Genomic DNA, 16,218 nt, shown 5'->3' on the forward strand with positions numbered 1-16,218 from the left:
AGAGATGAAGAAGGATACCACATAATGATCAAAGGATGCCTTCAGCAAGAAGAGATCAGCATAATAAATGTTTATGCTCCAAATGCCAAAGCATCTAGCTACATGAAACAAATATTAACGGACTTAAAGGGAGAAATAAACTCCAATACGATCATAGTGGGAGACCTGAATACCCCATTAACAAAAATGGACAGATCAAAAAGCCAGAAACTCAGCAAAGAAACAATAGAACTCACCCAAACTCTAGAGCAAATGGATTTAGTTGACATCTATCGAACCTTTCATCCTACAGACAGAGAATACACATTTTTTTCATCAGTGCATGGAACTTTCTCCAGAATTGATCATGTTATAGGCCATAAAATAAGCCTCAGCAAATTTAAAAAAGTTGAAATCATACCATGCATCTTCTCAGACCACCAAGGAGTGAAGCTTGAGATCAAGCAGTCAAAACACCAAGGAAGAATTACAAACATGTGGAGACTGAATAATATGTTACTAAATGAGCAATGGGTTAGAGAGGAAATCAGAGGAGAAATTAAAAAATTGCTTGAAACAAATGAAGGCATCGACACAACTTATCAAAACTTATGGGACACAATCAAGGCAGTGCTGAGGGGAAAGTTCATTTCAATCAGTGCTTATGTCAAGAAACTAGAAAAGCACCAAGTAAATCAGCTAACCCTACAACTGAAAGAACTAGAAACTCAACAACAAAGGAGTCCCAAGATTAGTAGGAAAAACGAAATTGTCAAAATACGGGAGGAAATAAACCAAATAGAGACCAAGAGAACTATACATAAGATCAATCAATCAAAAAGCTGGTTCTTTGAGAAAATCAACAAAATAGACTCTCCACTAGCTCAACTAATCAAAAAAAGGAGGGAGAAAATATGCATCAATAGTATCAGAGATGAGAAAGGAGATATAACAACAGATACCTCAGAAATACAAAGAATCATCAGGACCTATTACAAGCAACTATATGCAAACAAATCAGAAAACCTAGAGGAGATGGATAGATTCTTGAACACATACAATCCAGCAAAATTGAATCAAGAAGCAATTAACAATCTAAACAGCCCAATAACATGCACTGAGATTGAATCAGTAATTAAAGCCCTCCCAACCAAGAAAAGTCCTGGACCAGATGGCTTCACAGCTGAATTCTACCAAACATTTCAAGAGGAACTTACCCCAATCTTACACAAGCTTTTTCAAGCAATAGAAAAAGAGGCAATCCTCCCAAGCTCTTTCTATGAAGCTAATATCACCTTAATACCAAAGCCAGAGAGAGAAACAACAGAAAAAGAGAACTACAGACCAATATCCTTGATGAACATAGATGCAAAGATCCTTAATAAAATACTAGCCAATAGGATCCAACAACACATCAGGCAGATCATTCACCCGGACCAGGTGGGATTCATCCCAGGCATGCAGGGATGGTTCAACATTCGCAAAACAATAAATGTGATACACCACATCAATAAATTGAAAAATAAAAACCATATGATCCTCTCTATAGATGCAGAGAAGGCATTTGATAAAATCCAACACCACTTCATGTTAAAAACCCTAAGCAAGATAGGCATAGAAGGAACATTCTACAACATAATCGAAGCAATTTACGAAAAACCCAATGCCAGCATCATACTAAATGGGGAAAGATTGGAAGCTTTTCCGCTAAATTCTGGAACTAGACAGGGATGTCCACTGTCACCGCTACTCTTCAATATAGTTTTGGAAGTCCTAGCCAGAGCTATTAGGCAAGACAAAGCAATTAAAGGTATAGAAATTGGAAATGAAGAATTGAAATTATCACTATTCGCAGATGACATGATTCTCTACATAGGGGAGCCAAAAGACTCAGTCAAGAGACTATTGGAACTCATAAGAGACTTTGGCAGAGTGGCAGGATACAAAATTAATGAACACAAATCGATGGCGCTAGTGTACGCAAATAATTCCACGGCTGAGCAGGAAATTGTAAGTACTGTCCCCTTTAAAATAGAGGAGAGGAATCTTAAATACCTAGGAATTAAGCTAACTAAAGATGTGAAAGACCTCTATGATGAAAACTATAAATCATTTAAGAAGGAAATAGAAGCAGACCTTGAAAAATGGAGAACATTACCATGTTCTTGGATTGGCAGGATCAACATTATCAAAATGACCATATTACCAAAAGCAATATACAGATTCAATGCAATCCCAATCAAAATCCCAACAACATTCTTCTCGGAAATAGAAAAGATGATACAAAAGTTCATTTGGAATCACAAAAGACCACGAATAGCTAAAGCTATCCTGAAAAATAGAAATCAAACTGGAGGACTCACAATTCCAGACCTCAAGACATACTACAGAGCAGTGGTTATCAAAACAGTCTGGTACTGGTACAGGAACAGAGAAGAAGATCAGTGGAACAGAATAGAAACACCAGAAGGAAATCCACACATGTATACTCACCTAATCTTTGACAAGAAAACGGAAAACAATCCAGGTAAAATACCTGGTTTATTCAACAAATGCTGTTGGGACAACTGGATAGCAGCTTGCAGAATAAAGAAGCAAGACCCACACCTGTCGCATTATACAAAAATCAGCTCTAACTGGCTCAAGGACCTAAATTTACACGCAGAAACCATCAAACTATTAAAGGAAAATATAGGAAACACACTCCAAGATATTGGAACAGGGAAAGACTTCTTAGAAAAGACACCCAAAGCAAAGGCAATTAAATCCAAAATGAACAAATGGGACTACATCAAACTAAAAAGCTTCTGTACAGCAAAGGAAACAATTAATAAAGTGAAGAAGCAACCAACAGAATGGGAGAAAATTTTTGCATACTACACAAGTGATAGGGGACTAATATCCAAGATCTACAAAGAGCTTCAGAAACCCAGGGACAGCAGAACCAACAACCCTGTAACAAAATGGGCAAAAGAAATGAACAGACATTTCTCAGAAGAACAGGTTCAAATGGCTAACAGGCATATGAAAAGATGCTCAGGCTCCCTAGCCATCAGAGAGATACAAATGAAAACCACGTTGAGGTACCACCTAACTCCAGTGAGGCTGGCCTACACCCAGAACTCGAATAACAACACCTGCTGGCGTGGATGTGGGGAGAAAGGTACCCTCCTTCACTGCTGGTGGGAGTGTAGGCTAGTACAACCACTATGGAAATTAGTATGGAGAGTGCTGGGAAAATTGCAAATAAACCTGCCATATGACCCAGCTATCCCGCTCCTAGGAATATACCCAAAAGGTGTGAAATCTGCCTGTGAGAAGGGGATCTGTAATTCTATATTTATAGCAGCACAATCTACAATAGCAAAGACGTGGAAGCAAACCAGATGTGCGTCCAAGGAAGAGTGGTTAAAGAAACTGTGGTATATCTACTCCATGGAATATTATGCAGCTATTAAGAAAAACAAAATTATTCTATTTACAACCAGGTGGTCCCAACTAGAAACCATTATGCTGAGTGAAATGAGTCAATCACAAAAGAACAAATACCATATATTCTCTCTCATATAAGGAAGCCAACATGGAAAGGGTAACTCCAACAGTCCAATCTATGCTGGTTTTTTGATGTTTTTACTTCAAAAGAGGATGAGTGATTCTATTCTTTAACATATATCAAGGATATTATTTTCAGTCTTTCCACCGACACTGTGAATCTCCTGAGCACTCAGTACATTGTTATCGTCATCATGTATTTCTTGCAGGCAGTTTAGAGGCTGGACTATGGAGATAAGTAAGAAACAAGTGTATAGCTTTCACTCTTCAGGATTGCATAATTTAAGAAAGATAATAATGAAAAGACAACTAAATGAGCAAAGCTTCGATGAACATGTGATTTAAATAAACAATTAAGATATGTATCAAAGGACTCACTGTTGTCTAAAAGATAGATTCATGGGTGCTGCTGTTTTGGAAAGAAAAATGAAAGCAGGAAAACAGTGACTGCCCTCTTGTTGATCAGAGAGTTTATGGAAGGTGTGGTATTTGAGGAGGGTGTCCATAGTGAAGCGGATGCAGGGCCACTGATTGTCAGTATGCAATGAAGCCTAGGAAAGTTGCCAGCATACTGCCTATGCTTTAGAAATATTCTGAATTGATAAACAAATAGATGAATGAATTGAGTTTGAAAGATAAATCTGCTTGAGCTAATACAATGAGACTTCAAAAAGTTCCAGAAAAATTGAATTCATTTATTTTGGTACAAATAGCTTGAGTTTAAAATATATTTTTAAAAAATGATAGGTATTTCTCATGGACCTTTAGAAGGCTCTTTGAAAGAGCAAAAGGAAGCAATGGGGTAAACATTTTTAAAAAGCTTCAAAATAGAATCCTGTGTAGTCTGAGAACCAAAAGCCCTTGTGGGTAGAGTGTATCTATCTGATCTGTCAGTTACTGAGAAATCACCTAAAAGTCCTTAGGAGAGAAACTGTGACTTGTTTTATTCTAAAACTAACCACATTCAGCCAAAACAGTAGGATTGAATAAGCGTTAAACAAGAAAATAGGGTACAGATTACCCGGAAAAGAGTAGCATGTCTCACCTACAGATGAAATAGGCTCATAAACAGGCTAGCCAACTACACGCTTGTAAACTGAGTTTTAAATAGATAATGAGGAAAGTTTTTGCTTGCTCTGGGATATAACTGCTTCTGGAAATTTCTAGTGGAGAGAGCTGGGACTAATTTATAAAAACCATGGGTTCATATTGATAGATTCGATTCTAACACTATGAGAGTCTCTCCATTTTGCAGTCATATTTATGTTTTGTTTTTTCATGATGAGAGTCCCTGTTCCCAACATCATTATTTACTCTGTCTCATTGACTCTGTTCCCACATGTGTACTCATGCCAACTGCCATGCCAGTCCCATCAACAGTACCAATTTTACCAAGTAAAATTCAACATTGGTTTGTGGATGTTTTGTCCTTTGGCTATTTCCATTGAGGATAGAAATACTACTGTTTTTAAAAAGAATTCAGATTTTTTAATAGTTATATTATATATAAAACTAGACTCTTGTTTTTAATATCTTTTAGTGATTTTTCACCAAATTCTTTTTTTAAAAATGTATTTATTTGTTTGAGAATCAAAGCTAGAGGGGAAAGGAGAGACAGAGAGAGAGGGTGAGAGAAATCCTCCGTCTATGTTTCACTCCCCAGATTGCTATAACACCCATGGCTGGGTGCAGCCTAAGCCGGTAGTTTCTTCCCGGTTTCCCACATGGGGAGCGGCGGTCCATACACTTGAACTGTCTTCGGTTGCTTTATCCAGGTCATTAACAGGGAGCTGAATTGGAAGTGCATCAGGTAGGTCAGGAATTGGCATCCAAATGGGATGCTGGCATTGCAGGTAGCAACTTTGCCTACCATGCCACAGTACAGGACCTTACCCATTTTGTCTTTATTATTTAATTTTTTTTTCTTGACTATATAAGACATTAGTGTGGCCCAAAGTCAAAACTATATGAACAAGTATGTTCAGAGAAATTCAACCTCTGTATTTCTTACCCTTTCTGTACATTCCTTGTGTGCAACCTATTTCATATGCTTTGTTTTTGGTTTTTTTGCTTATCCCTCCTATAATTCTTTGTTGGTTAATTAAGAGCATATTAGTTGGTGTTAGATGGTATTACTGCATGAGTTATATCTTTATCAATCAAAGTGAAAGTCACAATTAAGGAAGAATGATAAATGCTTAATGAAATAAACCACACACTCCCTCCCCACCAATACAAATATCACATGTTTTCCCTGATCCGTGGCAACTAATATATGAAATACTAACAGGCAGCAGAAATTAGAAGCAGAGAAGCCAAGACTCTAACCAGCACTCTCACTGTAATGCTGACATCACAGGTAATGCTCACACCACAACATTGGACTCCCAGAAGGAGATTTTTTTTTTCCTCCCAAGATATTGGCTCATTTGATAATGGAGGCCAAGGGGTCCTTGATCTACCATCTGCAAACTGAGAGGCCAGGGAGAACATTAGAGGAGTTCCGTGGCATTAGACCAGAGAGCTGATGGAGCACCTCTCTGTCTCATTCTGCAGACAACCAGGACCACTAACCAAGGCAGGGGGGAGATGCACATCCCAGCTCAGTTAGCGAGAGGAGGGAAGAAAGGAGCAGAGGCGGAGACACCTTCCTTTGCTACACCTGTTTGTTGTTTCAGGACCTTTTTGTTCTGTTCAGGCTCAGTTGAATGATGTCTCTACCCACAAGAGAGAGCAGTGTACTTTATTCAATCCACTTCAAATTCAATTCAATTCAAAGATTACTGTCTTCTGCAAATATACTCACAGGTATTATCTAAAAATAATGTTTAACCAGGTATTGGGACAGATAATCCTGTCAAGGGTGATAGACAAAATTAACTGCCACACAGCCAGTTTTTCTTTTTTTTAAAAAACAATTTTCTTAGGATCGTTTTTCACAAGTTCCTTATTCTCCGGAGAGGCAGAACAATTTGGATGTGTGTGTGTGTGTACACATGTGTATGGAATATACAGAACTTATAATGTATGTAAGAGAAAGTGAAGCCATTGTTCTAAGTTCTGGGTTCCTGTAATTGTGGCACTGGTTTGTCTGACATGTACTGGACAGGCAAACAGGCATGAAACTAAAGCAAGAATGGATATATCGTGTTAAGTTCATAAGTAGTAGGCAGCATTTCTGCTTTGGTGTTACTTCTGTCATTTTATTTCCATTAAATTATAAATCTATTTTAGAAAATAAAGTGAAGCAAACACTTTTCAAAGTGGTGCATATTGTCAGCATAACCTCTTCTACAGGAAAGGTTAAGGAAATTCTGACAGAAGATATATATATATATGTCTTATGTATATATATATATGTATATACATATATATATATACACATAACCAGTGTATATATACATATGTATATATATGTATATGTATATATATGTATATGTATATATATATGTGTGTGTATATATATATATATATGTATATATACACTGGTTTGTCTGACATATATATATATATGTGACCCATCACAAATGGAATGGCCCAGAAATATAAATATGTGGATAAATGTAAAGGAATTACATATTTTTTTTTTTAAAAAAATCTTCTTAGAAATAATTTGGGAAGCCAGTGTAGTGGTGAACACACCTGTCTTCCGTCACCTACAGGTGTAGGTGGAGCGAGGCAGCAAGGATAGCCCAAGTGGTTGGGTTCCTGCCTCCGGTGTGGGAAGCTTTCATTGTGTTCCCAGCTCTGCTTCTCATCCTGGCCCAGCTCTGGGCTGCTGTGGACATTTGGTTATAACTAGTGGAATCTCCTGTCTCCCTCTCAGGCCTCGCTCCCTGCTCTCCCTTTCCCATACTTGCCCAGCTACTGTGGATGTTTTGGGTGTCAATTAGTGGAATCTCTTTCTCTCTGTCTTTCCCTAAACCACTGCAACCTTTCTCTGCCTTTCAAATAATAAAAATTTTGAACTTGCCTATTTACATTAAAATAGTATGGTATGTGCTTCATAGCATAGAGTTCAAATGTGTGGCAACAGTAGCATAAAAAGCAGTAAAAGGAAGCTTTTAGAAGGTTTTTCATATTACGTATAATATGGTTAGAATTGGTGAAAATGCTTTTTAAAGTAGTTTTCCTAACATAAGTGAGCCCTTACATGTCTATAAATATTATGCTTTTTCTTTTCATGTAAGTTATGTCTCAATTGCAAATAGGTTTCCTGGTTCCTAGCTCTTATGTGACCTATAACGGTTCGATTTACTGCCTCTGGATTGCTGCTGCTAGGATCGAGAACTGTAATGCAAATCCAGTTTTCTTTTTTTAGTATAACACTGGATTTAGATTTTTCAGCAGGTTATCTTAAAATAAGTGCCAATTAAAATGATTTCTTCTTGAGAACTATTGAGTTCTTTTAACCTGAATATGACTTCAAATAAGTGTTCTTCCATTATTGTTTTGATTGTTCCATCTTCATTTATTTGCATCATAGTATTTATAAACTTCTAAATTCTGAATCTATACACAATGTCTTTTTGCATTTCTATTTCTGTACTGGATATGTTAAAACTCCAAATGGGGTTTCTTCAATGACTTTCATTGTTTCAACTGAATTTTTAAATTCAATTACATTTTATTTTATTTCTGGTGACTTTTTATAAAGCCCAATTTAGTCATTAGATAACGATATATTTTTACTCATTACTTGCTACTATACCTTCTATTCTTTTTACTGCTACTGTTTTTGTTGACCATCTGAAACTCTTCCTATTAGCTACTAATTTACCTAAGAACACATGTTGTCCTCATGTTATTGATTAAGGGAAATTTCAACATCTGTATTATTCAGGTTTTTAGAATCTGTTGGAAATCACTAATTAAAAAAATAAGAAATAATAAAAGACCAGTGCTTACCTCCACCCTGCTTGTAGTAGAATTTGGACTTAGCAAAGGAGTTCTGTAATTTTGATATCATTGAGGTGTTTTGTTCAGGGATATGGGGTGAAGCGATAGAGAATACGGACAAAGACTGTTGTCTTCTCAGAATCCTCATCTTCAAGGCTCCGGCGTACCTGAGGCTCTGTCTTAGTTGGCTGTCTCTGATAAGGAAGATCACAGAATAACCAGTGGGCAGGATGCCCACTAGCTTCTCTTTTAAAAACTGTTTTATTTAGTTAACTTTTTACTGAAGTTTTGTTCCCTTAGCGTATCTATTTTTAAAAAGCAGGATTTATTCGAAATTACATAAGCAGCTGGAGATCTGATGGGATCATTTTGATCATCATGGGGGTTAACTGCAATACAGAAGTGTTCTTAGCAGCGAACTTTATTTTACTCCAACGTCTCAGCAGTTTTGGAAGAAAATCTAATTATAAAATATTTTGTGGATGGGGTTTGGAAATTATTTCCTATTGGTATAATTTTAAACATAGTAATCACATCTCTTTCCTTCCTCCAAAAAGTCCCCACCAAATTATGTGTCATGTGGGCTGTGTTATTGGCTACTTTTCTTGAGCCGAACTTATGAGTGAAAACAAAATTCTGGGTGTGGGGACATCTGGTGGTGATTTTAAGACTTCATCCATGCGGGGTCTGTGATGGCACACGGCTATGCTGATCATGCATGGATCACGCAGGGACTAGAGACCAGGGTGGTGCCAGGAATATGAAACCAGATGCTAGCCTTAAGAAGTTAAGAGCATAAATGTTTCCGAAGCAAGGTGTACTTAGGAAAAAAAAAACCTAAAGATTTACTTTTACTCATCCTGTTTTTGAAACTTCCTGTTCAAGAACCTCTAGCAGTAAATAACCTGAAAACATGCAATATTGTATTTGCTTTCATTCGGCAGGTCAGAGAAAGATGCACATCTCATTTGTTGCTCTATGTTGTACCATGCTTACCATGTGCTGTCTCTATCGCTTTACTGCCACCTTTTCGTTTCAGTTTTTGTTTTTGATTTAACATTTATGGGACAAATGGTCTGAAAGGTTTTTGGTAGCTTTTGCCAAAGCTAAATACTATGTTTCTCTTCTTATTATACATTTTTTTTTTCTTCACAACAGTTGTACAGCATTTTGAAATTGAAGTACATTTAGTAATCATGCTGTGTTACCATTTCTAGAAGCAAGAGTCCTAACAAAGAATAAGAATCAAGATTTCATTCCATAAGTTCAGGTTAACAAAGATCGTTGTTGGAATTTTTCAACTTAACACCATTTGTTTTATAAACCTAAATTAATCTGCACTTATTTTCTAAATTATTTAAAAGCTAGAACTTTTAACAATTATGAAAAATGAAGTTACATTCTTGGCATTGCCTATGTTTTCTGACAGATTATTCTTATACATTATTCAAAGAGGAAAAAATCTTCCATTAATAACATTTTGATGGACAATTTGGGAAACAGAATATGCATGAAATATAAGATGGCAATAAACCTGTCATACAGAGGTCATTTTAATATATTTTATCTTATTATTTTTCAAATATAAAAGACTATAACAATGAAATCAGTCCTGCAGTGCCTCTTATATCTTCACCTTTAAGTATGCTAATTTTACCATGACATCACTTGTTTGAAAAAATTATTTACAGTGATATAACTTACAGAGATAGTTTGATTTATTTCCAATGATAAAGCATTTAGAATCCTTATAAATTTATTTTATTATAATGGATATGAAACAAAAAGGTCATGGAAAACGTGTAGTATAAAAACAACAGCTGGATTAAATATCGCATTGAAGCAAGCCTTTCTAAATTCCATCTTTTAGAAAATCTCAACAGGAAGAAAAATAGAAGTTTACAATGCCATGAAGTTAAATCACATGCTGCTGGTTATGATAGTCTCCATTACAGTTACTATACATCCCCTTCAGAGAAAAGCCACAAAACAAAATCAACAGGAAGAAAAAAAGAAAAGATTAGCAACACCTTGAAGTGAAATAACATGCTACTGAATGGCTAATGTGTCTCTGAAGAAACGAAAAAGAAAATCAAGAACCTTCTTGAAGAAAATGATGCTTCTGTATGAACTATGAGTCACTGAAGCATTTAATCAGAAGAAACTGTTTTGAACAGGTGGAACAAAAAAAAAAAAATCAAAATCCGTGAGATACAGTTTCCGTTGATCTTTGTTGGTGAAATGTGTCTCCTGCAGGCAACAAATAGATGGGTTTTGTTTTTTAATCCAGTCTACAAATCTATGACATTTGATTGATGAGTTTAAACCCATTTACATTCAGGGTTAATATGAGTGGGTAATAATTTGGTCCTGTCATTTGGCAATGGGTTGTAATTGCTTACTCTTCTGTTGTTATTTTGCTGTGATGTTCTTCACATTTGCCTTTGGTTTTGGTGGGCTCTATTCCTTTTCTCTGTCAAGAGAGCATCTTTAAGTAACCTGTAGGGCAGGTTTGGAAGAGGCATATTCTTTTCCCTTTAGAATCTGGAAAATGTCACTCCATTCGCTTCTGGCCTGTAGAGTTTTCTGTAGAAGATCTCCCGTGAGTTTAATGGTCATTTCTTTATATGTCAGTTGATTTTTTTCACATGCGCATTTATGGATCTTTTCCTTATGTTTGATTGAAGAGAGATTGATGATCATTTGTCCTGGTGAAGATCACTTTTGGTCAAGCCTGTTAGGAGTTCTGTGCCCCTCCTGGATCTTGTTTCCCAATTCTTTCTCTAGATTAAGGAAAATTTCCCTTATTTCGCTAAAAACATTTGTAAAATCAACTTCTCTTTCTGCACCTTCTGGGACTCCCATAACTCTTATATTTGTCCTTTTAATAGAATCTTTCAATTCTTGAGCACTTTTTTTGGCTTGATCCAGCTCTGCTTCCAGCTTTTTGTTTGTTTCCCCCGATGACAGTGATGTCTTCTAATTTTGAGATTCTTTCTTCTGCCTCCTTCATTCTATTTTGGAGACTCTCCGCTGTACTTTTAATTTGCTCCACTGTATTTTTCATTTCTGATGTATCAGTTTTCATTTGATTCATTTCCAGTGTCACATATTCCTTAAATTCCCTGAATGTCTGCTTTATGTGCTTGTTATTGTGAAGAAGTTTTATAACAAGTGTTTTGAATTCTGTATCCCCCATTTTCTCGATGTCTTCCTCAGTTAGATCTGAAGTTGGCAAAGGTGTTTGCTCGTTTGCATGGCAGTCTTCAGTAATATTCACTGTGCCTCTGTTTCTTCTTCTGCTCTTGGTCATTGTACTTCTGGTTATCAAATTCTTCTCCTTGGGGCAGGTTTCTAAGCTGTGTCACGCACAGGGTCTACAGTTTGATTTTACTTATTGCAGTCACTTGTGCCACTGCCTCCAGCGATTTCCAGGTCTGGGTTCTTACATTAGATGAATTTCCACCATGGTCTCTCTAGCCCCAGTTTCCTGGCTCACTAGTCTCCATCTCCTATTATGCGATGCTGAGACTGCACCGTTGTCTGTACAGCCTTTCTCCCACTTCTGGTAGGAGCAGGTCCCAGGATTAGGGAGACACTAGGTGTCCTATGTAGCTTGATTGTTGGTGTTGCTAATCTTGCTGGAACCTCTTGACCATTAGGTCTGAGGGTCACACAGACCTATTTTGACCCATTCAATGCCATAGTCGGTATTATTTTCCTGGGAGACCAGTGCAGTGCACTGAGCTGAGTGAGTTCTCATGAGCTCAGCAAACATGTAGCTCGCTGTTGTCTCCTGCAGTTTTACATTCTTTGCCACACTGTAAGAAATGGTGCCTGATGTGCCACCACTAGAATTCTTGATCTGCTGGCTGTCAGATCTGAGGGTTACCTGAACTTGTCTTGAGTGGAACCTGTAGAATGCCACGTTGTTGCAGTTTACTGAGTCAGAAATGAATTGACTTTAGGCTCAGTGCATGCACAAATACTGTCCATAGTCTTTGCCTGCTTAAACAAAATGGCACCTAACTTGGCTCTAGGGGCCAGATTGGGCTGTGCAATCTACCCTATTCCCACACTGCCCGTCTGGGATCTGCTGCTCTGTCTCTGCTTCTGGTCAAATCAAATAGACCAGCAGGAGTGGCAGTTCTTTGTCTGGTTTTACTCTGAGCTCCCGGTAAACGTTCCTTTCCACCTGGTTGCTGGTGGAGTTTTGGCTGTTGTTTTGTCCTCTCCTATTTCCTGCATTATGCCTTCTCTGCTTCACATTGGCTAATATTTGTCTGTTTAAATGTGTCCTTACCCTATTCTGCGATCTTGATTCCCTCTATTTATATATTTTAAAGACAGTTACAGAGAGGCAAAGACGAAAACAGAGGCAGAGATAGACAGAAAGAGCAAGAAAAAGTCATAGCCCCTTGACAGACTTTTTAAAGGATTCTGATACCATAGTATACTTTAGGGGAAAAAAATTATGTTAGATAGTAGAAATATAATAAATTCACTAAAACATGTTTAATTAGAAATATCTCATTATAAATATATCCCAGGTTGATTGTGTAAAGTTTGCAAATTTCAGGAAAAAAAAGATTCAAATAGAGCATTTTACCTTTTAGAGATTGCTTTTATTAGAAAAAAAAATAAACCCAATGTAAAGTATTTTCAACACAAAAATGAAGTAACGCTAATATAAGTTAGTCAGGTGTAAACATTCCACATTACATATATACATCAAAACAATGTGAATGCAATGTGAAAACATTTACTCTTTTGTCATTTAAAAAATTTCCAAGTCCCAAACTCATTCTGTTTAGAGCATATTATATTCACTTTTAAAATGATTTAATGTTGGCATGCTAAAATTACAGAATAATTTTCCACATCCTTACTTATTTTTTTTGGAAACAGATTTTAAGGAACATTAACTATTTTATCTTATGGTTAGTATTTAATAGTGCTTTTTTTGTTAGACATTGGTTTCTTTCAATACTGGCTTTTGTAGCAATGCTATAATGGATATTATTAAACATAAATATATATAATTGTTATCTTCATTTCACTGGTATAGTATAGATAGGAATAATTTTTCTAAAACAATTGAAATACAGGGTACTTAAAAAGTATTTGTGCATGTTACCAGTTCTTTGAAAAAAGTTTCTGTCAGTTTGCATTCCTAATGCAAGGCCCCTTACTATATTGGACGTTATCATTAATAATGTTAATTGGATATAGATGTTATCTATTTGATCTTTGAATTTTTATTTCTCTATTTATGCCACAGCAGGAGTTGAGATTCTAATTTTTTTTTAAAGCAGAGTCGGCTTATCTAGGGTTACTTCTGACATGAAAGACTATTTAAGTATGACAAAGGTGTAAGTGTAAAGATATAAAACAAACTGTAGGAGTAATGACTTAGGGTATCAAGCAAAAAGGATCTTGGAAGAGAGCCCCTCTCTGCAGGGTGGAATTAGATGCCCACTGTGGAAGGTCTGGCTGCAGCCCATGGAGTTGTTCTGTTCCCTTGGTAAATGCTGCAAGGGGCTGTGAAGCTGTGATGCCCCTCTCCAGGATCCCCTTTGGATGCGAGGTGGTGGCTGGATTCACTGACCTGCTGTAAGATGCAGGCTGTGGCAAGAAAAGGCTTGCTATCAGGCACTAATGAACAGGGTTGTATTCTTTGGTGATTTGACATTTGTAGGAGCAGGCACTCAGATCTGTTTGCTGTGGTTCTGTGTGGCCTGAATGGTGTGTACTCAAAAGAAATTTTCAGATGACAGAAATTTACAGCTGAGGAACAGAAAAATTTGAAATGTGCCATTAGGAGGATCAACAGCAAGCTCAGGCAATCAATCCATCTTCATGTCTGAAGTTCAAATCAGAAATTGCTGGTGTCTTAAGTGCTGGGAGCCTTCTTCCTTAATATCTCAGACAGATGCCTCACTCAGCATGGATTTAATACCTTGGTCAGACAAAATGAGATTCATGTCTATGAGGTCAGGCATTTGGAACTTGAATCAAGGACATTTTATCACATGCTGAAAAATGAAGGGTATTAACATGTTTATAATATTTTTGCCCTGCATCTGGAAGACTTTTCTACAAGAATATTTATTTATTTTTATTGGAAAAGCAGATTTAGAGAGAGAAGAATTGGAGAGAAAGATCTTCCAACTGCGGGTTCACTCCCTAAATTTCCCCAATGGCCCAAACTAAGGCAATCCAAAGCCAGGAACCAAAATCCTCTGGGTCTTCCACAGTGCTTCAGGGTATCAAGATAAGGGGTCATCATCCACTGCTTACCCAGACCATAAGCAGGGAGATGGATGGGAAGTAGAGCAGCTGGGACATAAACTGGTGCCTATATGGGGTGCTGGTGCCTGGGGGGGTGAAACATTAGCCTATTGTGCCAATGCGCCAGCCTCCTTGAAAAGTCTTTTTCTCCACTTGAAGAAAAAAATTATTTCAGTATAATAATGACTTTTTAAAAAATTTCACATTTTAACCTAAGTATTAGATAGCATAGTGTTTTTGAGGGGCTGGCATCATGCTCCCCAACAGGTTGAGCCTGGGGCCTGCAATGCCAGCATTGTATATGAACACTGGTTCAAACCTTGGCTTCTCTACTTCCAATCCAGCTCCTTGCTAATGTACCTGGGAAGGCAGCAGAGGATGGCCAGAGTGCTGGGGACACTGCAACCCATGTGGGAGAACTGGATGGAGCTCTAGGCTCCTGGCTTCAGCTCAGCCAGCTGCTGTCTTGGAAGCCATTTTGGGGGTGAGATATCAGATGGAAGAAATCGCTCCCCAACTCTCCCACTTTTTCACTCTGCCTTTCAAATAATCTGTTTTTGAAAAGGTAGTTTTTGAGAGACCAGTTTTTATTTTCTTTGGCCTGTGTAAATTTGTGAAATACTAACACTAAATATTAACATCAAGAATTATTTATCTAGTACATTCAGCACAAACAATAAGCATTTAAAATCCATCATTTAAATACCCCCACTGTGTACCACATTGTACTCTAAATGCTGAAATTAAAATATAGGTAAGATGTAGGTGTTCCCCCCCTTTCAAGGTGTTATCCTGGAGAAATTATTGTGTTTTAGATAGAACTGATTTTGTAGTTAATAGACTGAGGTTGATCTTTCGAGTAAGGGATTAACCCTGAAGGTTTTGTGTTCAAGCTCTAACCCAGACAATTTCTCTCCAGGATGCATGCCACAGTGTTCACTGTGACTGATGAAACTGATGATTTTATATATATTATATATGTAAAAATTTAAAATTGCCTTGAACACAAATCAGTTGTTAAAACAAAGACCAAATTAAAAAAAAATCTGAAGTTCACAGGGCTTTAAAAACCTAATGATTTAATTTCTTTATACTCACAAACACGACTCCATCAGGTTTATTTAATATACCACAATGTACACATACACACAAATCCAACAGAAAAAAACTGCCACCCATGGAGATGTAATTTCCTGTTACAATGTTGTGTCTATTCTAAAAAGATCCTTAAATACTCAAATGAGTTACAATATATTTAAATAATGGAGAATAATTTTGTGTAATTCCTTTTTGTTGCCTGAGTAATAATATGATCACTTGTGACCCAGAGACTCTAATTTAATTGACATAGTTCATCTTCACCTACTCACAACCTCAGTGGGTTAGTGTGAGCCTTGTGTACCCTTGGACAGGCTTTGTGGTTTATTTGACTGGTATAGTAAGACATTTCTTCATTAAAAAGAAAAGTTTTGAAGATCATTTCTTATCCTGTAATTT

The 16,218-nt window shown here is 36.9% G+C and overlaps 1 protein-coding gene across 6 annotated transcripts in view; it reads left to right on the forward strand.

The window, feature by feature from the left end:
• The window catches only part of ANKS1B (ankyrin repeat and sterile alpha motif domain containing 1B), a 1,034,668-nt gene that overhangs the window by 226,258 nt on the left and 792,192 nt on the right, over positions 1-16,218 (forward strand). The window lies entirely within an intron of this gene.

The sequence above is a fragment of the Ochotona curzoniae genome, unplaced genomic scaffold (genome assembly GCF_017591425.1).
Source record: "Ochotona curzoniae isolate NIBS_2020 unplaced genomic scaffold, NIBS_Ocur_1.0 contig_1014, whole genome shotgun sequence".
In the NCBI taxonomy this organism is placed as follows: Eukaryota; Metazoa; Chordata; class Mammalia; order Lagomorpha; family Ochotonidae; genus Ochotona; species Ochotona curzoniae.